The sequence below is a fragment of the Hyla sarda genome, chromosome 1 (genome assembly GCF_029499605.1).
Source record: "Hyla sarda isolate aHylSar1 chromosome 1, aHylSar1.hap1, whole genome shotgun sequence".
Lineage (NCBI taxonomy): Eukaryota > Metazoa > Chordata > Amphibia > Anura > Hylidae > Hyla > Hyla sarda.
In genome coordinates, this window is record NC_079189.1 from 257,913,189 (window position 1) to 257,937,600 (window position 24,412).

General features: G+C 50.9%; 24 pseudogenes; all 24 read right to left on the minus strand.

Annotated features, from left to right (window-relative positions):
- Positions 1-3,886: 3,886 nt before the first annotated feature.
- Positions 3,887-4,006, minus strand: LOC130325758 (5S ribosomal RNA; annotated as a pseudogene).
- Positions 4,007-5,879: 1,873 nt separating this feature from the next.
- On the minus strand, positions 5,880-5,999 carry LOC130313661 (5S ribosomal RNA; annotated as a pseudogene).
- Positions 6,000-6,877: 878 nt separating this feature from the next.
- Positions 6,878-6,997, minus strand: LOC130327449 (5S ribosomal RNA; annotated as a pseudogene).
- An 82-nt stretch (positions 6,998-7,079) lies between these two features.
- Positions 7,080-7,199, minus strand: LOC130347573 (5S ribosomal RNA; annotated as a pseudogene).
- A 1,665-nt stretch (positions 7,200-8,864) lies between these two features.
- Positions 8,865-8,984, minus strand: LOC130352609 (5S ribosomal RNA; annotated as a pseudogene).
- An 82-nt stretch (positions 8,985-9,066) lies between these two features.
- On the minus strand, positions 9,067-9,186 carry LOC130333618 (5S ribosomal RNA; annotated as a pseudogene).
- Positions 9,187-9,469: 283 nt separating this feature from the next.
- Positions 9,470-9,589, minus strand: LOC130352610 (5S ribosomal RNA; annotated as a pseudogene).
- An 82-nt stretch (positions 9,590-9,671) lies between these two features.
- LOC130333629 (5S ribosomal RNA) lies at positions 9,672-9,791 on the minus strand (annotated as a pseudogene).
- Positions 9,792-10,270: 479 nt separating this feature from the next.
- LOC130321852 (5S ribosomal RNA) lies at positions 10,271-10,390 on the minus strand (annotated as a pseudogene).
- An 82-nt stretch (positions 10,391-10,472) lies between these two features.
- Positions 10,473-10,592, minus strand: LOC130335651 (5S ribosomal RNA; annotated as a pseudogene).
- Positions 10,593-14,441: 3,849 nt separating this feature from the next.
- Positions 14,442-14,561, minus strand: LOC130352863 (5S ribosomal RNA; annotated as a pseudogene).
- Positions 14,562-15,239: 678 nt separating this feature from the next.
- LOC130353076 (5S ribosomal RNA) lies at positions 15,240-15,359 on the minus strand (annotated as a pseudogene).
- An 82-nt stretch (positions 15,360-15,441) lies between these two features.
- LOC130332834 (5S ribosomal RNA) lies at positions 15,442-15,561 on the minus strand (annotated as a pseudogene).
- An 82-nt stretch (positions 15,562-15,643) lies between these two features.
- LOC130332846 (5S ribosomal RNA) lies at positions 15,644-15,763 on the minus strand (annotated as a pseudogene).
- A 272-nt stretch (positions 15,764-16,035) lies between these two features.
- Positions 16,036-16,155, minus strand: LOC130315105 (5S ribosomal RNA; annotated as a pseudogene).
- A 2,489-nt stretch (positions 16,156-18,644) lies between these two features.
- Positions 18,645-18,764, minus strand: LOC130353077 (5S ribosomal RNA; annotated as a pseudogene).
- Positions 18,765-18,846: 82 nt separating this feature from the next.
- LOC130332857 (5S ribosomal RNA) lies at positions 18,847-18,966 on the minus strand (annotated as a pseudogene).
- An 82-nt stretch (positions 18,967-19,048) lies between these two features.
- On the minus strand, positions 19,049-19,168 carry LOC130332868 (5S ribosomal RNA; annotated as a pseudogene).
- Positions 19,169-19,440: 272 nt separating this feature from the next.
- LOC130315127 (5S ribosomal RNA) lies at positions 19,441-19,560 on the minus strand (annotated as a pseudogene).
- A 2,173-nt stretch (positions 19,561-21,733) lies between these two features.
- On the minus strand, positions 21,734-21,853 carry LOC130351270 (5S ribosomal RNA; annotated as a pseudogene).
- A 487-nt stretch (positions 21,854-22,340) lies between these two features.
- Positions 22,341-22,460, minus strand: LOC130353006 (5S ribosomal RNA; annotated as a pseudogene).
- Positions 22,461-23,140: 680 nt separating this feature from the next.
- LOC130323400 (5S ribosomal RNA) lies at positions 23,141-23,260 on the minus strand (annotated as a pseudogene).
- Positions 23,261-23,342: 82 nt separating this feature from the next.
- LOC130332879 (5S ribosomal RNA) lies at positions 23,343-23,462 on the minus strand (annotated as a pseudogene).
- Positions 23,463-24,150: 688 nt separating this feature from the next.
- On the minus strand, positions 24,151-24,270 carry LOC130315138 (5S ribosomal RNA; annotated as a pseudogene).
- Positions 24,271-24,412: the final 142 nt, after the last annotated feature.

Below are 24,412 nucleotides of genomic sequence, written 5' to 3' on the forward strand. Positions count from 1 at the left end.
GCGCGTTCAGCTTAGGATGGCCGTTGACATCTTCACGCCTTGTATACTGTGGATTTAAGCATCAATAAATATTTTTTTTAATCGGAGAGTAAGGCGGCAACAGATCAAAATGTCAATAGCACCTTGGATTGCCAGCCAGTCTCCCATGCCCGTACTTGCCGGCAGCAGTCTGCGATCTAACAAGAGCAGGCGCGTTCAGCTTAGGATGGCCGTTGACAGCTTCACACTTTGTATACTGTGCATTTAAGCATCAATAAATCCTTTTCGGAATCGGAACGGAACGGAAGGCGGCAACAGAGCAAAATGTCAACGGCAGCCGGGATTCCCAGCCAGTGTCCCATGCCGGTACTTACCGGGCCCTAAGATCTGTACCAGTCTGCGATCTGACGAGAGCAGGCGCGTTAAGCTTAGGATGGCCGTCGACAGCTTCACACCTTGTATACTGTGGATTTAAGCATCAATAAATTCTTTTCGGAATCGGAGCGGAAGGCGGCAACAGAGCAAAATGTCAACTGCACCCGGGATTCCCAGCCAGTCTCCCATGCGGGTACTTACTGGGCCCTAAGCTGGGTAGCAGTCTGCGATCTGACGAGAGCAGGCGCGTTCAGCTTAGGATGGCCGTTGACATCTTCACACCTTGTATATTGTGGATTTAAGCATCAATAAATATTTTTTTAATCGGAAAGGAAGGCGGCAATAGAGCAAAATGTCAATGGCACCTTGGATTGCCAGCCAGTCTCTCATGACGGTAACTGCCGGGCAGCAGTCTGCGATCTGAAGAGAGCAGGCACGTTCAGGCTTAGGATGGCCGTTGACAGCGTCACACCCTGTATATTGTGGATTTAAGCATCAATAAATCCTTTTCGAAATCGGAACGGAAGGCGGCAACAGAGCATAATGTCAACTGCACCCGGGATTCCCAGCCAGTCTCCCATGCCGGTACTTACTGGGCCCTAAGCTGCGTAGCAGTCTGCGATCTGACGAGAGCAGGCGCATTCAGCTTAGGATGGCCATTGACAGCTTCATGATTTTTATACTGTGCATTTAAGCATCAATAAATCCTTTTCGGAATCGGAACGGAAGGCGGCAACAGAGCAAAATGTCATCTGCACCCGGGATTCCCAGCCAGTCTCCCATGCCGGTACTTACTGGGCCCTAAGCTGGGTAGCAGTCTGCGATCTGACGAGAGCAGGCGAGTTCAGCTTAGGATGGCCATTGACAGCTTCATGCTTTTTATACTGTGCATTTAAGCATCAATAAATCCTTTTCGGAATCGGAACGGAAGGCGGCAACAGAGCATAATGTCAACTGCACCCGGGATTCCCAGCCAGTCTCCCATGCCGGTACTTACTGGGCCCTAAGCTGGGTAGTAGTCTGCGATCTGACGAGAGCAGGCGCGTTCAGCTTAGGATGGCCGTTGACATCTACATGCCTTGTATATTGTGGATTTAAGCATCAATAAATATTTTTATTAATCGAAGTGGAAGGCGGTAACAGAGCAAAATGTCAATGGCACCTTGGATTGCCAGCCAGTCTCCCATGCCGGTAACTGCTGGGCAGCAGTCTGCGATCTGAGGAGAGCAGGCACGTTCAGGCTTAGGATGGCCGTTGACAGCTTCACACCCTGTGTATTGTGGATTTAAGCATCAATAAATCCTTTTCCGAATCGGAGCAGAAGGCGGCAACAGATTAAAATTTCAACTGCACCCGGGATTCCCAGCCAGTCTCCCATGCCGTTACTTACCGGGCCCTAAGCTGGGTAGCAGTCTGTGATCTGACGAGAGCAGGCGTGTTCAGCTTAGGATGGCCGTTGACATCTTCACACCTTGTATACTGTGGATTTAAGCATCAATAAATATTTTTTTTAATCGGAGAGTAAGGCGGCAACAGATCAAAATGTCAATAGCACCTTGGATTGCCAGCCAGTCTCCCATGCCCGTACTTGCCGGGCAGCAGTCTGCGATCTGACAAGAACAGGCGCATTCAGCTTAAAATAGCCGTAGACGGCTTCACACCCTGTATATTGTGGATTTAAGCATCAATAAATCCTTTTCGGAATCAGAGCAAAATGTCTACAGAGCTACAGAGAAAAATGTCAACAACACCTGAGATTCCCAGCCAGTCTCCCATGCTGGTACTTACCGGGCCCTAAGCTGGGTAGCAGTCTGCGATCTGACGAGAGCAGGCGCGTTCAGCTTAGGATGGCCATTAACAGCTTCATGCCCTTTATACTGTGCATTTAAGCATCAATAAATCCTTTTCCGAATCGGAGCGGAAGGCGGCAACAGAATAAAATGTCAACTGCACCCGGGATTCCCAGCCAGTCTCCCATGCTGGTACTTACCAGGCCCTAAGCTGAGTAGCAGTCTGCGATCTAACGAGAGGAGGCGCGTTCAGCTTAGGATGGCCGTTGACAGCTTCACACTTTGTATACTGTGCATTTAAGCATCAATAAATCCTTTTCGGAATCGGAACGGAACGGAAGGCGGCAACAGAGCAAAATGTCAACGGCAGCCGGGATTCCCAGCCAGTGTCCCATGCCGGTACTTACCGGGCCCTAAGATCTGTATAAGGCTGCGATCTGACGAGAGCAGGCGCGTTAAGCTTAGGATGGCCGTCTACAGCTTCACACCTTGTATACTGTGGATTTAAGCATCAATAAATTCTTTTCGGAATCGGAGCGGAAGGCGGCAACAGAGCAAAATGTCAACTGCACCCGGGATTCCCTGCCAGTCTCCCATGCCGGTACTTACTGGGCCCTAAGCTGGGAAGCAGTCTGCGATCTGACGAGAGCAGGCGCGTTCAGCTTAGGATGGCCGTTGACAACTTCACGCATTGTATATTGTGGATTTAAACATCAATAAATATTTTTTTAATCGGAGAGGAAGGCGGCAACAGAGCAAAATGTCAATGGCACCTTGGATTGCCAGCCAGTCTCCCATGCCGGTAACTGCCGGGCAGCAGTCTGCGATCTGAGGAGAGCAGGCACGTTCAGGCTTAGGATGGCCGTTGACAGCTTCACACCCTGTATGTTGTGGATTTAAGCATCAATAAATCATTTTCCGAATCGGAGCGGAAGGCGGCAACAGATTAAAATGTCAACTGACCCCGGGATTCCCAGCCAGTCTCCCATGCTGGTACTTACCAGGCCCTAAGCTGGGTAGCAGTCTGCGATCTGACGAGAGCAGGCGCGTTCAGCTTAGGATGGCCGTTGACAGCTTCGCGCCTTGTATATTGTGGATTTAAGCATCAATAAATATTTTTATTAATCGGAGAGTAAGGCGGCAACGGAGCAAAATGTCAATGGCACCTTGGATTGCTAGCCAGTCTCCCATGCCGGTAACTGCCGGGCAACAGTCTGCGATCTGAGGAGAGCAGGCACGTTCAGGCTTAGGATGGCCGTTGACAGCTTCACACCCTGTATATTGTGGATTTAAGCACCAATAAATTATTTTCCGAATCGGAGCGGAAGGCGGCAACAGATTAAAATGTCAACTGCACCCGGGATTCCCAGCCAGTCTCCCATGCTGGTACTTACCAGGCCCTAAGCTGGGTAGCAGTCTGCGATCTGACGAGAGCAGGCGCGTTCAGCTTAGAATGGCCGTTTACAGCTTCACACTTTGTTTACTGTGGATTTAAGCATCAATAAAAAAAATTTGGAATCGGAGGAGAAACAGAGCAAAATGTCAACTGCACCCGGGATTCCCAGCCAGTCTCCCATGGTGGTACTTACCAGGCCCGAAGCTGGGTAGCAGTCTGCGATCTGACGAGAACAGGCGCATTCAGCTTAGGATGGCCGTAGACATCTTCACACCCTGTATACTGTGGATTTAAGCATCAATAAATCCTTTTCGGAATCGGAGCGGAAGGCGGCAACAGAGCAAAATGTCAACGACACCTGGGACTCCCAGCCAGTCTCCCATGCTGGTACTTACCGGGCCCTAAGCTGGATAGCAGTCTGCGATCTGACGAGAGCAGGCGCGTTCAGCTTAGGATGGCCGTTGACAGCTTCTCGCCCTTTATACTGTGCATTTAGGCATCAATAAATCCTTTTCGGAATTGGAACGGAAGGCGGCAACAGTGCAAAATGTCAACGGCAGCCGGGATTCCCAGCCAGTGTCCTATGCCGGTACTTACCGGGCCCTAAGATCTGTACCAGTCTGTGATCTGACGAGAGCAGGCGCGTTAAGCTTAGGATGGCCGTCGACAGCTTCACACCTTGTATACTGTGGATTTAAGCATCAATAAATTCTTTTCGGAATCGGAGCGTAAGGCAGCAATAGAGCAAAATATCAACGGCACACGGGATTCCCAGCCAGTCTCCCATGCCAGTACTTATCGGGCCCTAAGCTGGGTAGCAGTCTGCGATCTGACGAGAACAGGCGCGTTCAGCTTAGGATGGCCGTTGACATCTTCACTCTTTGTAAACTGTGGATTTAAGCATCAATAAATATTTTTTTTAATCGGAGAGGAAGGCGGCAACAGATCAAAATGTCAATAGCACCTTGGATTGCCAGCCAGTCTCCCATGCCCGTACTTGCCGGGCAGCAGTCTGCGATCTGACAAGAACAGGCGCATTCAGCTTAGGATAGCCGTAGACGGCTTCACACCCTGTATATTGTGGATTTAAGCATCAATAAATCCTTTTCGGAATCGGAGCAAAATGTCTACAGAGCTACAGAGCAAAATGTCAACAACACCTGAGATTCCCAGCCAGTCTCCCATGCGGGTACTTACCGGGCCCTAAGCTGGGTAGCAGTCTGCGATCTGACGAGAGCAGGCGCGTTCAGCTTAGGATGGCCGTTAACAGCTTCACGCCCTTTATACTGTGCATTTAAGCATCAATAAATCCTTTTTCCGAATAGGAGCGGAAGGCGGCAACAGATTAAAATGTCAACTGCACCCGGGATTCCCAGCCAGTCTCCCATGCTGGTACTTACCAGGCCCTAAGCTGGGTAGCAGTCTGCGATCTGACGAGAGCAGGCACGTTCAGGCTTAGGATGGCCGTTGACAGCTTCACACCCTGTGTATTGTGGATTTAAGCATCAATAAATCCTTTTTCCGAATAGGAGCGGAAGGCGGCAACAGATTAAAATGTCAACTGCACCCGGGATTCCCAGCCAGTCTCCCATGCTGGTACTTACCAGGCCCTAAACTGGGTAGCAGTCTGCGATCTGAAGAGAGCAGGCTCGTTCAGCTTAGGATGGCCGTTGACAGCTTCACAATTTGTATACTGTGGATTTAAGCATCAATAAATAATTTTCGGAATCGGAGCAGAAACAGAGCAAAATGTCAACTGCACCCGGGATTCCCAGCCAGTCTCCCATGCTGGTACTTACCAGGCCCGAAGCTGGGCAGCAGTCTGCGATCTGAGGAGAGCAGGCACGTTCAGGCTTAGGATGGCCGTTGACAGCTTCACACCCTGTATATTGTGGATTTAAGCATCAATAAATCCTTTTCCGAATCGGAGGGGAAGGCGGCAACAGATTAAAATGTCAACTGCACCCGGGATTCCCAGCCAGTCTCCCATGCTGGTACTTACCAGGCTCCAAGCTGGGTAGCAGTCTGCGATCTGACGAGAACAGGCGCGTTCAGCTTAGGATGGCCGTTGACAGCTTCACACTTTGTATACTGTGGATTTAAGCATCAATAAATAATTTTCGGAATCGGAGCAGAATGTCAACTGCACCCGGGATTCCCAGCCAGTCTCCCATGCTGGTACTTACCAGGCCAGAAGCTGGATAGCAGTCTGCGATCTGACGAGAACAGGCGCATTCAGCTTAGGATGGCCGTAGACATCTTCACACCCTGTATACTGTGGATTTAAGCATCACTAAATCTTTTTCGGAATAGCAGCGTAAGGCGGCAACAGAGCAAAATGTCAACGACACCTGGGATTCCCAGCCAGTCTCCCATGCTGGTACTTACCGGGCCCTAAGCTGGGTAGCAGTCTGCGATCTGACGAGAGCAGGCGCGTTCAGCTTAGGATGGCCGTTGACAGCTTCACGCCCTTTATACTGTGCATTTAAGCATCAATAAATCCTTTTCCGAATCGGAGCGGAAGGCGGCAACAGATTAAAATGTCAAATGCACCCGGGATTCCCAGCCGGTCTCCCATGCTGGTACTTACCAGGCCCTAAGCTGGGTAGCAGTCTGTGATCTGACGAGAGCAGGCGCGTTCAGCTTAGGATGGCCTTTGACAGCTTCACGCCCTTTATACTGTGCATTTAAGCATCAATAAATCCTTTTCGGAATCGGAACGTAAGGCGGCAACAGAGCAAAATGTCAACAGCAGACGGGATTCCCAGCCAGTGTCCCATGCCGGTACTTACCGGGCCCTAAGATCTGTACCAGTCTGCGATCTGACGAGAGCAGGCGCGTTAAGCTTAGGATGGCCATCGACAGCTTCACACCTTGTATACTGTGAATTTAAGCATCAATAAATTATTTTCGGAATCGGAGCGGAGGGCAGCAATAGAGCAAAGTGTCAACGGCACCTGGGATTCCCAGCCAGTCTCCCATGCCAGTACTTACCAGGCCCTAAACTGGGTAGCAGTTTGCAATCTGACGAGAGCAGGCACGTTCAGCTTAGGATGGCCATTGACAGCTTCATGCTTTTTATACTGTGCATTTAAGCATCAATAAATCCTTTTCGGAATCGGAGAGGAAGGCGGCAACAGAGCAAAATGTCAATAGTTCCTTGGATTGCCAGCCAGTCTCCCATGCCTGTACTTTCCTGGCAGCAGTCTGCGATCTGACAAGAACAGGCACATTCAGCTTAGGATAGCCGTAGACGGCTTCACACCCTGTATACTGTGGATTTAAGCATCAATAAATCCTTTTCGGAATCGAAGCGGAAGGCGGCTACAGAGCAAAATGTCAACAACACCTGGGATTCCCAGCCAGTCTCCCATGCTGGTACTTACCGGGCCCTAAGCTGGGTAGCAGTCTGCGATCTGACGAGAGCAGGTGCGTTCAGCTTAGGATGGCCGTTGATAGCTTCTCGCCCTTTATACTATGGATTTAAGCATCAATAAATTATTTTCGGAATCGGAGCGGAAGGCAGAAATAGAGCAAAATGTCGACGGCACCCGGGATTCCCAGCCAGTCTCCCATGCCAGTACTTACCGGGCCCTAAGCTGGGTAGCAGTCTGCGATCTGACGAGAGCAGGCGCGTTCAGCTTAGGATGGCCATTGACAGCTTCATGCTTTTTATACCGTGCATTTAAGCATCAATAAATCCTTTTCGGAATCGGAGAGGAAGGCGGCAACAGAGCAAAATGTCAATAGCACCTTGGATTGCCAGCCAGTCTCCCATGCCCGTACTTGCCGGGCAGCAGTCTGCAATCTGACAAGAACAGGCACATTCAGCTTAGGATAGCCGTAGACGGCTTCACACCCTGTATACTGTGGATTTAAGCATCAATAAATCCTTTTCGGAATCGGAGCGGAAGGCGGCTACAGAGCAAAATGTCAACAACACCTGGGATTCCCAGCCAGTCTCCCATGCTGGTACTTACCGGGCCCTAAGCTGGGTAGCAGTCTGCAATCTGACGAGAGCAGGCGAGTTCAGCTTAGGATGGCCGTTGACATCTTCACGCCTTGTATATTGTGGATTTAAGCATCAATAAATATTTTTATTAATTGGAGAGGAAGGCGGCAACAGAGCAAAATGTCAATGGCACCTTGGATTGCCAGCCAGTCTCCCATGCCGGTAACTGCCGGGCAGCAGTCTGCGATCTGAGGAGAGCAGGCACGTTTAGGCTTAGGATGGCCGTTGACAGCTTCACACCCTGTATATTGTGGATTTAAGCATCAATAAATCCTTTTCCGAATCGGAGCGGAAGGTGGCAACAGATTAAAATGTCAACTGCACCCGGGATTCCCAGCCAGTCTCCCATGCTGGTACTTAACGGGCCCTAAGCTGGGTTGCAGTCTGCGATCTGACGAGAGCAGGCGCGTTCAGCTTAGGATGGCCGTTGACAGCTTCACACTTTGTATACTGTGTATACTGTGGATTTAAGCATCAATAAATAATTTTCGGAATCGGAGCAAAATGTCAACGGCAGCCGGGATTCCCAGCCAGTCTCCCATGCTGGTACTTACCAGGCCCGAAGCTGGGTAGCAGTCTGCGATCTGACGAGAACAGGCGCATTCAGCTTAGGATGGCCATAGACATCTTCACACCCTGTATACTGTGGATTTAAGCATCAATAAATCCTTTTCGGAATCGGAGCGGAAGGCCGCAACAGAACAGAATGTCAACGACACCTGGGATTCCCAGCCAGTGTCTCATGCCGGTACTTACCGGGCCCTAAGATCTGTACCAGTCTGCGATCTGACGAGAGCAGGCGCGTTAAGCTTAGGATGGCCGTCGACAGCTTCACACCTTGTATACTGTGGATTTAAGCATCAATAAATTCTTTTCGGAATCGGAGCGTAAGGCAGCAATAGAGCAAAATGTCAACAACACCTGAGATTCCCAGCCAGTCTCCCATGCTGGTACTTAACGGGCCCTAAGCTGGGTAGCAGTCTGCGATCTGACGAGGGCAGGCGCATTCACCTTAGGATAGCCGTAGACGGCTTCACACCCTGTATACTGTGGATTTAAGCATCAATAAATCCTTTTCGGAATCGGAGCGGAAGGCGGCTACAGAGCAAAATGTCAACAACACCTGGGATTCCCAGCCAGTCTCCCATGCTGGTACTTACCGGGCCTAAGCTGGGTAGCAGTCTGTGATCTGACGAGAGCAGGCGCGTTCAGCTTAGGATGGTCGTTGACAGGTTCACGCCGTTTATACTGTGCATTTAAGCATCAATAAATAATTTTCCGAATCGGAGCGGAAGGCGGCAACAGAGCAAAATGTCAACTGCACCCGGGATTCCCAGCCAGTCTCCCATGCTGGTACTTACCGGGCCCTAAGCTGGGTAGCAGTCTGCGATCTGACGAGAGCAGGCGCGTTCAGCTTAGGATGGCCGTTGACAGCTTCACATTTTGTATACTGTGCATTTAAGCATCAATAAATCGTTTTCGGAATAGAAACGGAAGGCGGCAACAGAGCAAAATGTCAACGGCAGCCGGGATTCCCAGCCAGTCTCCCATGCTGGTACTTACCGGGCCCTAAGCTGGGTAGCAGTCTGCGATCTGACGAGAGCAGGCGCGTTCAGCTTAGGATGGCCGTTGACAGCTTCTCGCCCTTTATACTGTGCATTTAAGCATCAATAAATCCTTTGCGGAATCGGAACGGAAGGCGGCAACAGAGCAAAATGTCAACGGCAGCCGGGATTCCCAGCCAGTCTCCCATGCTGGTACTTACCGGGCCTAAGCTGGGTAGCAGTCTGTGATCTGACGAGAGCAGGCGCGTTCAGCTTAGAATGGTCGTTGACAGCTTCACGCCCTTTATACTGTGCATTTAAGCATCAATAAATAATTTTCCGAATCGGAGCGGAAGGCGGCAACAGAGCAAAATGTCAACTGCACCCGGGATTCCCAGCCAGTCTCCCATGCTGGTACTTACCGGGCCCTAAGCTGGGTAGCAGTCTGCGATCTGACGAGAGCAGGCGCGTTCAGCTTAGGATGGCCGTTGACAGCTTCACATTTTGTATACTGTGCATTTAAGCATCAATAAATCCTTTTCGGAATAGAAACGGAAGGCGGCAACAGAGCAAAATGTCAACGGCAGCCGGGATTCCCAGCCAGTCTCCCATGCTGGTACTTACCGGGCCCTAAGCTGGGTAGCAGTCTGCGATCTGACGAGAGCAGGCGCGTTCAGCTTAGGATGGCCGTTGACAGCTTCTCGCCCTTTATACTGTGCATTTAATCATCAATAAATCCTTTGCGGAATCGGAACGGAAGGCGGCAACAGAGCAAAATGTCAACGACACCTGGGATTTCCAGCCAGTCTCCCATGCTGGTACTTAACGGGCCCTAAGCTGGGTAGCAGTCTGTGATCTGACGAGAGCAGGCGCGTTCAGCTTAGGATGGCCGTTGACAGCTTCACACTTTGTATACTGTGGATTTAAGCATCAATAAATAATTTTCGGAATCGGAGCAGAAACAGAGCAAAATGTCAACTGCACCCGGGATTCCCAGCCAGTCTCCCATGCTGGTACTTACCAGGCCCGAAGCTGGGAAGCAGTCTGCGATCTGACGAGAACAGGCGCATTTAGCTTAGGATGGCCGTAGACATCTTCACACCCTGTATACTGTGCATTTAAGCATCAATAAATCCTTTTCAGAATCGGAACGGAAGGCGGCAACAGATTAAAATGTCAACTGCACCTGGGATTCCCAGCCAGTCTCCCATGCTGGTACTTACCAGGCCCTAAGCTGGGTAGCAGTCTGCGATCTGATGAGAGCAGGCGCGTTCAGCTTAGGATGGCCGTTGACAGCTTCACATTTTGTATACTGTGCATTTAAGCATCAATAAATCCTTTTCGGAATCGAAACGGAAGGCGGCAACAGAGCAAAATGTCAACGGCAGCCCGGATTCCCAGCCAGTCTCCCATGCTGGTACTTACCGGGCCCTAAGCTGGGTAGCAGTCTGCGATCTGACGAGAGCAGGCGCGTTCAGCTTAGGATGGCCGTTGACAGCTTCTCGCCCTTTATACTGTGCATTTAAGCATCAATAAATCCTTTTCGGAATCGGAACGGAAGGCGGCAACAGAGCAAAATGTCAACGGCAGCCGGGATTCCCAGCCAGTGTCCCATGCCGGTACTTACCGGGCCCTAAGATCTGTACCAGTCTGCGATCTGACGAGAAAAGGCGCATTCAGCTTAGGATGGCCGTAGACATCTTCACACCCTGTATACTGTGGATTTAAGCATCAATAAATCCTTTTCGGAATCGGAGCGTAAGGCGGCAACAGAGCAAAATGTCAATGACACCTGGGATTCCCAGCCAGTCTCCCATGCTGGTACTTAACGGGCTCTAAGCTGGGTAGCAGTCTGCGATCTGACGAGAGCAGGCGCGTTCAGCTTAGGATGGCCGTTGACAGCTTCACACTTTGTATACTGTGGATTTAAGCATCAATAAATAATTTTCGGAATCGGACCAGAAACAGAGCAAAATGTCAACTGCACCCGGGATTCCCAGCCAGTCTCCCATGCTGGTACTTACCAGGCCCGAAGCTGGGAAGCAGTCTGCGATCTGACGAGAACAGGCGCATTCAGCTTAGGATGGCCGTAGACATCTTCACACCCTGTATACTGTGCATTTAAGCATCAATAAATCCTTTTCAGAATCGGAACGGAAGGCGGCAACAGAGCAAAATGTCAACGGCAGCCGGGATTCCCAGCCAGTGTCCCATGCCGGTACTTACCGGGCCCTAAGATCTGTACCAGTCTGCGATCTGACGAGAGCTGGCGCGTTAAGCTTAGGATGGCCGTCGACAGCTTCACACCTTGTATTCTGTGGATTTAAGCATCAATAAATTATTTTCGGAATCGGAGCGGCAGGCAGCAATAGAGCAAAATGTCAACGGCACCTGGGATTCCCAGCCAGTCTCCCCTGCCAGTACTTACCGGGCCCTAAGCTGGGTAGCAGTCTGCGATCTGACGAGAGCAGGCGCGTTCAGCTTACGATGGCCATTGACAGCTTTATGCTTTTTATACTGTGCATTTAAGCATCAATAAATCCTTTTCGGAATCGGAGAGGAAGGCGGCAACAGAGCAAAATGTCAATAGCACCTTGGATTGCCAGCCAGTCTCCCATGCCCGTACTTGCCAGGCAGCAGTCTGCGATCTGACAAGAACAGGCACATTCAGCTTAGGATAGCCGTAGACGGCTTCACACCCTGTATACTGTGGATTTAAGCATCAATAAATCATTTTCGGAATCGAAGCGAAAGGCGGCTACAGAGCAAAAAGTGAACACCACCTGGGATTCCCAGCTGGTACTTAACGGGCCCTAAGCTGGGTAGCAGTCTGCGATCTGACGAGAGGAGGCGCGTTCAGCTTAGGATGGCCGTTGACAGCTTCACACTTTGTATACTGTGGATTTAAGCATCAATAAATAATTTTCGGAATCGGAGCAGAAACAGAGCAAAATGTCAACTGCACCCGGGATTCCCAGCCAGTCTCCCATGCTGGTACTTACCAGACCCGAAGCTGGGAAGCAGTCTGCGATCTGACGAGAACAGGCGCATTCAGCTTAGGATGGCCGTAGACATCTTCACACCCTGTATACTGTGGATTTAAGCATCAATAAATCCTTTTCGGAATCGGAGCGTAAGGCGGCAACAGAGCAAAATGTCAACGGCAGCCGGGATTCCCAGCCAGTGTCCCATGCCGGTACTTACCGGGCCCTAAGATCTGTACCAGTCTGCGATCTGACGAGAGCAGGCGCGTTAAGCTTAGGATGGCCGTCGACAGCTTCACACCTTGTATACTGTGGATTTAAGCATCAATAAATTATTTTCGGAATCGAAGCGGAGGGCAGCAATAGAGCAAAATGTCAACGGCACCTGGGATTCCCAGCCAGTCTCCCCTGCCAGTACTTACCGGGCCCTAAGTTGGGTAGCAGTCTGCGATCTGACGAGACCAGGCGCGTTCAGCTTAGGATGGCCGTTGACAGCATCTCGCCCTTTGTACTGTGCATTTAAGCATCAATAAATCCTTTTCGGAATCGGAACGGAAGGCGGCAACAGAGCAAAATGTCAACGGCAGCCGGGATTCCCAGCCAGTGTCTCATGCCGGTACTTACCGGGCCCTAAAATCTGTACCAGTCTGCGATCTGACGAGAGCAGGCGAGTTAAGCTTAGGATGGCCGTCGACAGCTTCACACCTTGTATACTGTGGATTTAAGCATCAATAAATTCTTTTCGGAATCGGAGCGGAAGGCAGCAATAGAACAAAATTTCAACAGCACCCAGGATTCCCAGCCAGTCTCCCATGCCAGTACTTACCGGGCCCTAAGCTGGGTAGCAGTCTGCGATCTGACGAGAGCAGGCGCGTTCAGCTTAGGATGGCCGTTGACATCTTCACGCCTTGTATATTGTGCATTTAAGCATCAATAAATCCTTTTCGGAATCGGAGAGGAAGGCGGCAACAGAGCAAAATGTCAATAGCACCTTGGATTGCCAGCCAGTCTCCCATGCCCGTACTTGCCGGGCAGCAGTCTGCGACCTGACAAGAACAGGCACATTCAGCTTAGGATAGCCGTAGACGGCTTCACACCCTGTATACTGTGGATTTAAGCACCAATAAATCCTTTTCGGAATCGCAGCGGAAGACGGCTACAGAGCAAAATGTCAACAACACCTGGGATTCCCAGCCAGTCTCCCATGCTGGTACTTACCGGGACTAAGCTGGGTAGCAGTCTGCGATCTGACGAGAGCAGGCGCGTTCAGCTTAGGATGGCTGTTGACAGCTTCATGCCCTTTATACTGTGCATTTAAGCATCAATAAATAATTTTCCGAATCGGAGCGGAAGGCGGCAACAGAGCAAAATGTCAACTGCACCCGGGATTCCCAGCCAGTGTCCCATGCCGGTACCTACCGGGCCCTGAGATCTGTACCAGTCTGCGATCTGACGAGAGCAGGCGCGTTAAGCTTAGGATGGCCGTTGACAGCTTCACACTTTGTATACTGTGGATTTAAGCATCAATAAATAATTTTCGGAATCGGAGCAGAAACAGAGCAAAATGTCAACTGCACCCGGGTTTCCCAGCCAGTCTCCCATGCTGGTACTTACCAGGCCCGAAGCTGGGAAGCAGTCTGCGATCTGACGAGAACAGGCGCATTCAGCTTAGGATGGCCGTAGACATCTTCACACCCTGTATACTGTGGATTTAAGCATCAATAAATCCTTTTCGGAATCGGAGCGTAAGGCGGCAACAGAGCAAAATGTCAACGGCAGCCGGGATTCCCAGCCAGTGTCCCATGCCGGTACTTACCGGGACCTAAGATCTGTACCAGTCTGCGATCTGACGAGAGCAGGCGCGTTAAGCTTAGGATGGCCGTCGACAGCTTCACACCTTGTATACTGTGGATTTAAGCATCAATAAATTATTTTCGGAATCGGAGCGGAGGGCAGCAATAGAGCAAAATGTCAACGGCACCTGGGATTCCCAGCCAGTCTCCCATGCCAGTACTTACCGCGCCCTAAGCTGGGTAGCAGTCTGCGATCTGACGAGAGCAGGCGCGTTCAGCTTAGGATGGCCATTGACAGCTTCATGCTTTTTATACTGTGCATTTAAGCATCAATAAATCCTTTTCGGAATCGGAGAGGAAGGCGGCAACAGAGCAAAATGTCAATAGTTCCTTGGATTGCCAGCCAGTCTCCCATGCCCGTACTTGCCGGGCAGCAGTCTGCGATCTGACAAGAACAGGCACATTCAGCTTAGGATAGCCGTAGACGGCTTCACACCCTGTATACTGTGGATTTAAGCATCAATAAATCCTTTTCGGAATCGAAGCAGAAGGCGGCTACAGAGCAAATTGTCAACAACACCTGGGATTCCCAGCCAGTCTCCCATGCTGATACTTACCGGGCCCTAAGCTGGGTAGCAGTCTGCGATCTGACGAGAGCAGGCGCGTTCAGCTTAGGATGGCCGTTGACAGCTTCCCACTTTGTATACTGTGGATTTAAGCATCAATAAATAATTTTCGGAATCGGAGCAGAAACATAGCAAAATGTCAACGGCAGCCGGGATTCCAGCCAGTCTCCCATGCTGGTACTTACCAGGCCCGAAGCTGGGTAGCAGTCTGCGATCTGACAAGAACAGGCACATTCAGCTTAGGATAGCCGTAGACGGCTTCACACCCTGTATACTGTGGATTTAAGCATCAATAAATCCTTTTCGGAATCGGAGCGGAAGGCGGCTACAGAGCAAAATGTCAACAACACCTGGGATTCCCAGCCAGTCTCCCATGCTGGTACTTACCGGGCCTAGGCTGGGTAGCGGTCTGACGAGAGCAGGCGTGTTCAGCTTAGGATGGCCGTTGACAGCTTTGCGCCCTTTATACTGTGCATTTAAGCATCAATAAATAATTTTCCGAATCGGAGCGGAAGGCGGCAACAGAGCAAAATATCAACTGCACCCGGGATTCCCAGCCAGTCTCCCATGCTGGTACTTACCGGGCCCTAAGCTGGGTAGCAGTCTGCGATCTGACGAGAGCAGGCACGTTCAGCTTAGGATGGCCGTTGACAGCTTCTCGCCCTTTATACTGTGCATTTAAGCATCAATAAATCCTTTTCGGAATCGGAATCGGAATGGAAGGCGGCAACAGAGCAAAATGTCAACGGCAGCCGGGATTCCCAGCCAGTCTCCCATGCTGGTACTTACCAGGCCCTAAGCTGGGTAGCAGTCTGCGATCTGATGAGAGCAGGCGCGTTCAGCTTAGAATGGCCGTTGACAGCTTCACATTTTGTATACTGTGCATTTAAGCATCAATAAATCCTTTTCGGAATCGAAACGGAAGGCGGCAACAGAGCAAAATGTCAACGGCAGCCGGGATTCCCAGCCAGTCTCCCATGCTGGTACTTACCGGGCCCTAAGCTGGATAGCAGTCTGCGATCTGACGAGAGCAGGCGCGTTCAGCTTAGGATGGCCGTTGACAGCTTCTCGCCCTTTATACTGTGCATTTAAGCATCAATAAATCCTTTTCGTAATCGGAACGGAAGGCGGCAACAGAGCAAAATGTCAACGGCAGCCGGGATTCCCAGCCAGTCTCCCATGCTGGTACTTACCGGGCCCTAAGCTGGATAGCAGTCTGCGATCTGACGAGAGCAGGCGCGTTCAGCTTAGGATGGCCGTTGACAGCTTCTCGCCCTTTATACTGTGCATTTAAGCATCAATAAATCCTTTTCGGAATCGGAGAGGAAGGCGGCAACAGAGCAAAATGTCAATAGCACCTTGGATTGCCAGCCAGTCTCCCATGCCCGTACTTGCCGGGCAGCAGTCTGCGATCTGACAAGAACAGGCACATTCAGCTTAGGATAGCCGTAGACGGCTTCACACCCTGTATACTGTGGATTTAAGCATCAATAAATCCTTTTCGGAATCGGAGCGGAAGGCGGCTACAGAGCAAAATGTCAACAACACCTGGGATTCCCAGCCAGTCTCCCATGCTAGTACTTACCGGGCCCTAAGCTGGGTAGCAGTCTGCGATCTGACGAGAGCAGGCGCGTTCAGCTTAGGATGGCCGTTGACAGCTTCACGCCCTTTATACTGTGCATTTAAGCATCAATAAATCCTTTTCCGAATCGGAGCGGAAGGCAGCAACAGATTAAAATGTCAACTGCACCCGGGATTCCCAGCCAGTCTCCCATGCTGGTACTTACCAGGCCCTAAGCTGGGTAGCAGTCTGCAATCTGACGAGAGCAGGCGCGTTCAGCTTCGGATGGCCGTTGACAGCTTCACCCTTTGTATACTGTGCATTTAAGCATCAATAAATCCTTTTCGGAATCGGAACTGAAGGCGGCATAAGAGCAAAATGTCAACGGCAACCGGGATTCCCAGCCAGTCTCCCATGCCAGTACTTACCGGGCCATAAGCTGGGTAGCAGTCTGCGATGTGACGAGAGCAGGCGCGTTCAGCTTAGGATGGCCATTGACAGCTTCATGGTTTTTATACTGCGCATTTAAGCATCAATAAATCCTTTTTCGGAATCGGAGCGGAAGGCGGCAGCAGAGCAAAATGTCAACTGCACCCGGGATTCCCAGCCAGTCTCCCATGCCGGTACTTACTGAGCCCTAAGCTGGGTAGCAGTCTGCAATCTGACGAGAGCAGGCACGTTCAGCTTAGGATGGCCGTTGACAGCTTCTCGCCCTTTATACTGTGCATTTAAGCATCAATAAATCCTTTTCGGAATCGGAACGGAAGGCGGCAACAGAGCAAAATGTCAACGGCAGCCGGGATTCCCAGCCAGTGTCTCATGCCGGTACTTACCGGGCCCTAACATCTGTACCAGTCTGCGATCTGACGAGAGCAGGCGCGTTAAGCTTAGGATGGCCGTCGACAGCTTCACACCTTGTATACTGTGGATTTAAGCATCAATAAATTCTTTTCGGAATCGGAGCGGAAGGCAGCAATAGAGCAAAATGTCAACAGCACCCGGGATTCCCAGCCAGTCTCCCATGCCAGTACTTACCGGGCCCTAAGCTGTGTAGCAGTCTGCGATCGGACAAGTGCAGGCGCGTTCAGCTTAGGATGGCCATTGACAGCTTAATGCTTTTTTATACTGTGCATTTAAGCATCAATAAATCCTTTTCGGAATCGGAGAGGAAGGCGGCAACAGAGCAAAATGTCAATAGCACCTTGGATTGCCAGCCAGTCTCTCATGCCCGTACTTGCCGGGCAGCAGTCTGCGATCTGACAAGAACAGGCACATTCAGCTAAGGATAGCCGTAGACGGCTTCACACCCTGTATACTGTGGATTTAAGCATCAATAAATCCTTTTCGGAATCGGAGCGGAAGGCGGCAACAGAACAAAATGTCAACGACACCTGGGATTCCCAGCCAGTCTCCCATTCTGGTACTTACCGGGCCCTAAGCTGGGTAGCAGTCTGCGATCTGACAAGAGCAGGCACGTTCAGCTTAGGATGGCCGTTGACAGCTTCTCGCCCTTTATACTGTGCATTTAAGCATCAATAAATCCTTTTCGGAATCGGAACGGAAGGCGGCAACAGAGCAAAATGTCAACGGCAGCCGGGATTCCCAGCCAGTGTCTCATGCCGGTACTTACCGGGCCCTAACATCTGTACCAGTCTGCGATCTGACGAGAGCAGGCGCGTTAAGCTTAGGATGGCCGTCGACAGCTTCACACCTTGTATACTGTGGATTTAAGCATCAATAAATTCTTTTCGGAATCGGAGCGGAAGGCAGCAATAGAGCAAAATGTCAACAGCACTCGGGATTCCCAGCCAGTCTCCCATGCCAGTACTTACCGGGCCCTAAGCTGTGTAGCAGTCTGCGATCGGACAAGTGCAGGCGCGTTCAGCTTAGGATGGCCATTGACAGCTTAATGCTTTTTTATACTGTGCATTTAAGCATCAATAAATCCTTTTCGGAATCGGAGAGGAAGGCGGCAACAGAGCAAAATGTCAATAGCACCTTGGATTGCCAGCCAGTCTCTCATGTCCGTACTTGCCGGGCAGCAGTCTGCGATCTGACAAGAACAGGCACATTCAGCTTAGGATAGCCGTAGACGGCTTCACACCCTGTATACTGTGGATTTAAGCATCAATAAATCCTTTTCGGAATCGGAGCGGAAGGCGGCTACAGAGCAAAATGTCAACAACACCTGGGATTCCCAGCCAGTCTCCCATGCTGGTACTTACCGGGCCTAGGCTGGGTAGCGGTCTGACGAGAGCAGGCGTGTTCAGCTTAGGATGGCCGTTGACAGCTTTGCGCCCTTTATACTGTGCATTTAAGCATCAATAAATAATTTTCCGAATCGGAGCGGAAGGCGGCAACAGAGCAAAATATCAACTGCACCCGGGATTCCCAGCCAGTCTCCCATGCTGGTACTTACCGGGCCCTAAGCTGGGTAGCAGTCTGCGATCTGACGAGAGCAGGCGCGTTCAGCTTAGGATGGCCGTTGACAGCTTCTCGCCCTTTATACTGTGCATTTAAGCATCAATAAATCCTTTTCGGAATCGGAATCGGAATCGGAATGGAAGGCGGCAACAGAGCAAAATGTCAACGGCAGCCGGGATTCCCAGCCAGTCTCCCATGCTGGTACTTACCAGGCCCTAAGCTGGGTAGCAGTCTGCGATCTGATGAGAGCAGGCGCGTTCAGCTTAGAATGGCCGTTGACAGCTTCACATTTTGTATACTGTGCATTTAAGCATCAATAAATCCTTTTCGGAATCGAAACGGAAGGCGGCAACAGAGCAAAATGTCAACGGCAGCCGGGATTCCCAGCCAGTCTCCCATGCTGGTACTTACCGGGCCCTAAGCTGGATAGCAGTCTGCGATCTGACGAGAGCAGGCGCGTTCAGCTTAGGATGGCCGTTGACAGCTTCTCGCCCTTTATACTGTGCATTTAAGCATCAATAAATCCTTTTCGTAATCGGAACGGAAGGCGGCAACAGAGCAAAATGTCAACGGCAGCCGGGATTCCCAGCCAGTCTCCCATGCTGGTACTTACCGGGCCCTAAGCTGGATAGCAGTCTGCGATCTGACGAGAGCAGGCGCGTTCAGCTTAGGATGGCCGTTGACAGCTTCTCGCCCTTTATACTGTGCATTTAAGCATCAATAAATCCTTTTCGGAATCGGAGAGGAAGGCGGCAACAGAGCAAAATGTCAATAGCACCTTGGATTGCCAGCCAGTCTCCCATGCCCGTACTTGCCGGGCAGCAGTCTGCGATCTGACAAGAACAGGCACATTCAGCTTAGGATAGCCGTAGACGGCTTCACACCCTGTATACTGTGGATTTAAGCATCAATAAATCCTTTTCGGAATCGGAGCGGAAGGCGGCTACAGAGCAAAATGTCAACAACACCTGGGATTCCCAGCCAGTCTCCCATGCTAGTACTTACCGGGCCCTAAGCTGGGTAGCAGTCTGCGATCTGACGAGAGCAGGCGCGTTCAGCTTAGGATGGCCGTTGACAGCTTCATGCCCTTTATACTGTGCATTTAAGCATCAATAAATCCTTTTCCGAATCGGAGCGGAAGGCAGCAACAGATTAAAATGTCAACTGCACCCGGGATTCCCAGCCAGTCTCCCATGCTGGTACTTACCAGGCCCTAAGCTGGGTAGCAGTCTGCAATCTGACGAGAGCAGGCGCGTTCAGCTTCGGATGGCCGTTGACAGCTTCACCCTTTGTATACTGTGCATTTAAGCATCAATAAATCCTTTTCGGAATCGGAACTGAAGGCGGCATAAGAGCAAAATGTCAACGGCAACCGGGATTCCCAGCCAGTCTCCCATGCCAGTACTTACCGGGCCATAAGCTGGGTAGCAGTCTGCGATGTGACGAGAGCAGGCGCGTTCAGCTTAGGATGGCCATTGACAGCTTCATGGTTTTTATACTGCGCATTTAAGCATCAATAAATCCTTTTTCGGAATCGGAGCGGAAGGCGGCAGCAGAGCAAAATGTCAACTGCACCCGGGATTCCCAGCCAGTCTCCCATGCCGGTACTTACTGAGCCCTAAGCTGGGTAGCAGTCTGCAATCTGACGAGAGCAGGCACGTTCAGCTTAGGATGGCCGTTGACAGCTTCTCGCCCTTTATACTGTGCATTTAGGCATCAATAAATCCTTTTCGGAATCGGAACGGAAGGCGGCAACAGAGCAAAATGTCAACGGCAGCCGAGATTCCCAGCCAGTGTCCCATGCCAGTACTTACCAGGCCCTAAGCTGGGTAGCAGTCTGCGATCTGACGAGAGCAGGCACGTTCAGCTTAGCATGGCCATTGACAGCTTCATGATTTTTATACTGTGCATTTAAGCATCAATAAATCCTTTTCGGAATCGGAACGGAAGGCGGCAACAGAGCAAAATGTCAACTGCACCCGGGATTCCCAGCCAGTCTCCCATGCCGGTACTTAATGGGCCCTAGGCAGGGTAGCAGTCTGCGATCTGACGAGAGCAGGCGCGTTCAGCTTAGGATGGCCATTGACAGCTTCGTGCTTTTTATACTGTGCATTTAAGCATCAATAAATCCTTTTCGGAATCGAAACGGAAGGCGGCAACAGAGCATAATGTCAACTGCACCCGGGATTCCCAGGTGCATTTAAGCATCAATAAATATTTTTATTAATCGGAGAGGAAGGCGGCAACAAAGCAAAATGTCAACGGCACCTTGGATTGCCAGCCAGTCTCCCATGCCGGTAACTGCCGGGCAGCGGTCTGCAATCTGAGGAGAGCAGGCACGTTCAGGCTTAGGATGGCCGTTGACAGCTTCACACCCTGTGTATTGTGGATTTAAGCATCAATAAATCCTTTTCCGAATCGGAGCGGAAGGCGGCAACAGATTAAAATGTCAACTGCACCCGGGATTCCCAGCCAGTCTCCCATGCTGGTACTTACCAGGCCCTAAGCTGGGTAGAAGTCTGCGATCTGACGAGAGCAGGCGCGTTCAGCTTAGGATGGCCGTTGACAGCTTCACACTTTGTATACTGTGGATTTAAGTATCAATAAATAATTTTCGGACTCGTAGCAGAAACAGAGCAAAATGTCAACTCCACCCGGGATTCCCAGCCAGTCTCCCATGCTGGTACTTACCAGGCCCGAAGCTAGGTAGCAGTCTGCGATCTGACGAGAACAGGCGCATTCAGCTTAGGATGGCCGTAGACATCTTCACACCCTGTATACTGTGGATTTAAGCATCAATAAATCCTTTTCGGAATCGGAGCGTAAGGCGGCAACAGAGCAAAATGTCAACGACACCTGGGATTCCCAGCCAGTCTCCCATGCTGGTACTTTCCGAGCCCTAAGCTGGGTAGCAGTCTGCGATCTGACGAGAGCAGGCACGTTCAGCTTAGGATGGCCGTTGACAGCTTCTTGCCCTTTATACTGTGCATTTAAGCATCAATAAATCCTTTTCGGAATTGGAAACGGAAGGCGGCAACAGAGCAAAATGTCAACGGCAGCCGGGATTCCCAGCCAGTGTCCCATGCCGGTACTTACCGGGCCCTAAGATCTGTACCAGTCTGCGATCTGACAAGAGCAGGCGCGTTAAGCTTAGGATGGCCGTCGACAGCTTCACACCTTGTATACTGTGGATTTAAGCATCAATAAATTATTTTCGGAATCGGAGCGGAAAGCAGCAATAGAGCAAAATGTCAACGGCACCCGGGATTCCCAGCCAGTCTCCCATGCTGGTACTTACCGGGCCCTAAGCTGGGTAGCAGTCTGCGATCTGATGAGAGCAGGCGCGTTCAGCTTAGGATGGCCATTGACAGCTTCATGCTTTTTATACTGTGCATTTAAGCATCAATAAATCCTTTTCGGAATCGGAACTGAAGGCGGCATAAGAGCAAAATGTCAACGGCAACCGGGATTCCCAGCCAGTCACCCATGCCAGTACTTACCGGGCCCTAAGCTGGGTAGCAGTCTGCGATGTGACGAGAGCAGGCGCGTCCAGCTTAGGATGGCCATTGACAGCTTCATGATTTTTATACTGCGCATTTAAGCATCAATAAATCTTTTTTCGGAATCGGAGCGGAAGGCGGCAACAGAGCAAAATGTCAACTGCACCCGGGATTCCCAGCCAGTCTCCCATGCCGGTACTTACTGAGCCCTAAGCTGGGTAGCAGTCTGCAATCTGACGAGAGCAGGCGCGTTCAGCTTAGGATGGCCGTTGACAGCTTCTCGCCCTTTATACTGTGCATTTAGGCATCAATAAATCCTTTTCGGAATCGGAGCGGAAGGCGGCTACAGAGCAAAATGTCAACAACACCTGGGATTCCCAGCCAGTCTCCCATGCTGGTACTTACCGGGCCCTAAGCTGGGTAGCAGTCTGCGATCTGACGAGAGCAGGCGCTTTCAGCTTAGGATGGCCGTTGACAGCTTCACGCCCTTTATACTGTGCATTTAAGCATCAATAAATCCTTTTCCGAATTGGAGCGGAAGGCAGCAACAGATTAAAATGTCAACTGCACCCGGGATTCCCAGCCAGTCTCCCATGCTGGTACTTACCGGGCCTAGGCTGGGTAGCGGTCTGACGAGAGCAGGCGTGTTCAGCTTAGGATGGCCGTTGACAGCTTTGCGCCCTTTATACTGTGCATTTAAGCATCAATAAATAATTTTCCGAATCGGAGCGGAAGGCGGCAACAGAGCAAAATATCAACTGCACCCGGGATTCCCAGCCAGTCTCCCATGCTGGTACTTACCGGGCCCTAAGCTGGGTAGCAGTCTGCGATCTGACGAGAGCAGGCGCGTTCAGCTTAGGATGGCCGTTGACAGCTTCTCGCCCTTTATACTGTGCATTTAAGCATCAATAAATCCTTTTCGGAATCGGAACGGAAGGCGGCAACAGAGCAAAATGTCAACGGCAGCCGGGATTCCCAGCCAGTGTCCCATGCCGGTACTTACCGGGCCCTAAGATCTGTACCAGTCTGCGATCTGACGAGAACAGGCGCATTTAGCTTAGGATGGCCGTAGACATCTTCACACCCTGTATACTGTGCATTTAAGCATCAATAAATCCTTTTCAGAATCGGAACGGAAGGCGGCAACAGATTAAAATGTCAACTGCACCCGGGATTCCCAGCCAGTCTCCCATGCTGGTACTTACCAGGCCCTAAGCTGGGTAGCAGTCTGCGATCTGATGAGAGCAGGCGCGTTCAGCTTAGAATGGCCGTTGACAGCTTCACATTTTGTATACTGTGCATTTAAGCATCAATAAATCCTTTTCGGAATCGAAACGGAAGGCGGCAACAGAGCAAAATGTCAACGGCAGCCGGGATTCCCAGCCAGTCTCCCATGCTGGTACTTACCGGGCCCTAAGCTGGATAGCAGTCTGCGATCTGACGAGAGCAGGCGCGTTCAGCTTAGGATGGCCGTTGACAGCTTCTCGCCCTTTATACTGTGCATTTAAGCATCAATAAATCCTTTTCGTAATCGGAACGGAAGGCGGCAACAGAGCAAAATGTCAACGGCAGCCGGGATTCCCAGCCAGTGTCCCATGCCGGTACTTACCGGGCCCTAAGATCTGTACCAGTCTGCGATCTGACGAGAACAGGCGCATTCAGCTTAGGATGGCCGTAGACATCTTCACACCCTGTATACTGTGGATTTAAGCATCAATAAATCCTTTTCGGAATCGGAGCGGAAAGCAGCAATAGAGCAAAATGTCAACGGCACCCGGGATTCCCAGCCAGTCTCCCATGCTGGTACTTACCGGGCCCTAAGCTGGGTAGCAGTCTGCGATCTGACAAGAGCAGGCGCGTTCAGCTTAGGATGGCCATTGACAGCTTCATGCTTTTTATACTGTGCATTTAAGCATCAATAAATCCTTTTCGGAATCGGAGAGGAAGGCGGCAACAGAGCAAAATGTCAATAGCACCTTGGATTGCCAGCCAGTCTCCCATGCTAGTACTTACCGGGCCCTAAGCTGGGTAGCAGTCTGCGATCTGACGAGAGCAGGCGCGTTCAGCTTAGGATAGCCGTAGACGGCTTCACACCCTGTATACTGTGGATTTAAGCATCAATAAATCCTTTTCGGAATCGGAGCGGAAGGCGGCTACAGAGCAAAATGTCAACAACACCTGGGATTCCCAGCCAGTCTCCCATGCTAGTACTTACCGGGCCCTAAGCTGGGTAGCAGTCTGCGATCTGACGAGAGCAGGCGCGTTCAGCTTAGGATGGCCGTTGACAGCTTCACGCCCTTTATACTGTGCATTTAAGCATCAATAAATCCTTTTCCGAATCGGAGCGGAAGGCAGCAACAGATTAAAATGTCAACTGCACCCGGGATTCCCAGCCAGTCTCCCATGCTGGTACTTACCAGGCCCTAAG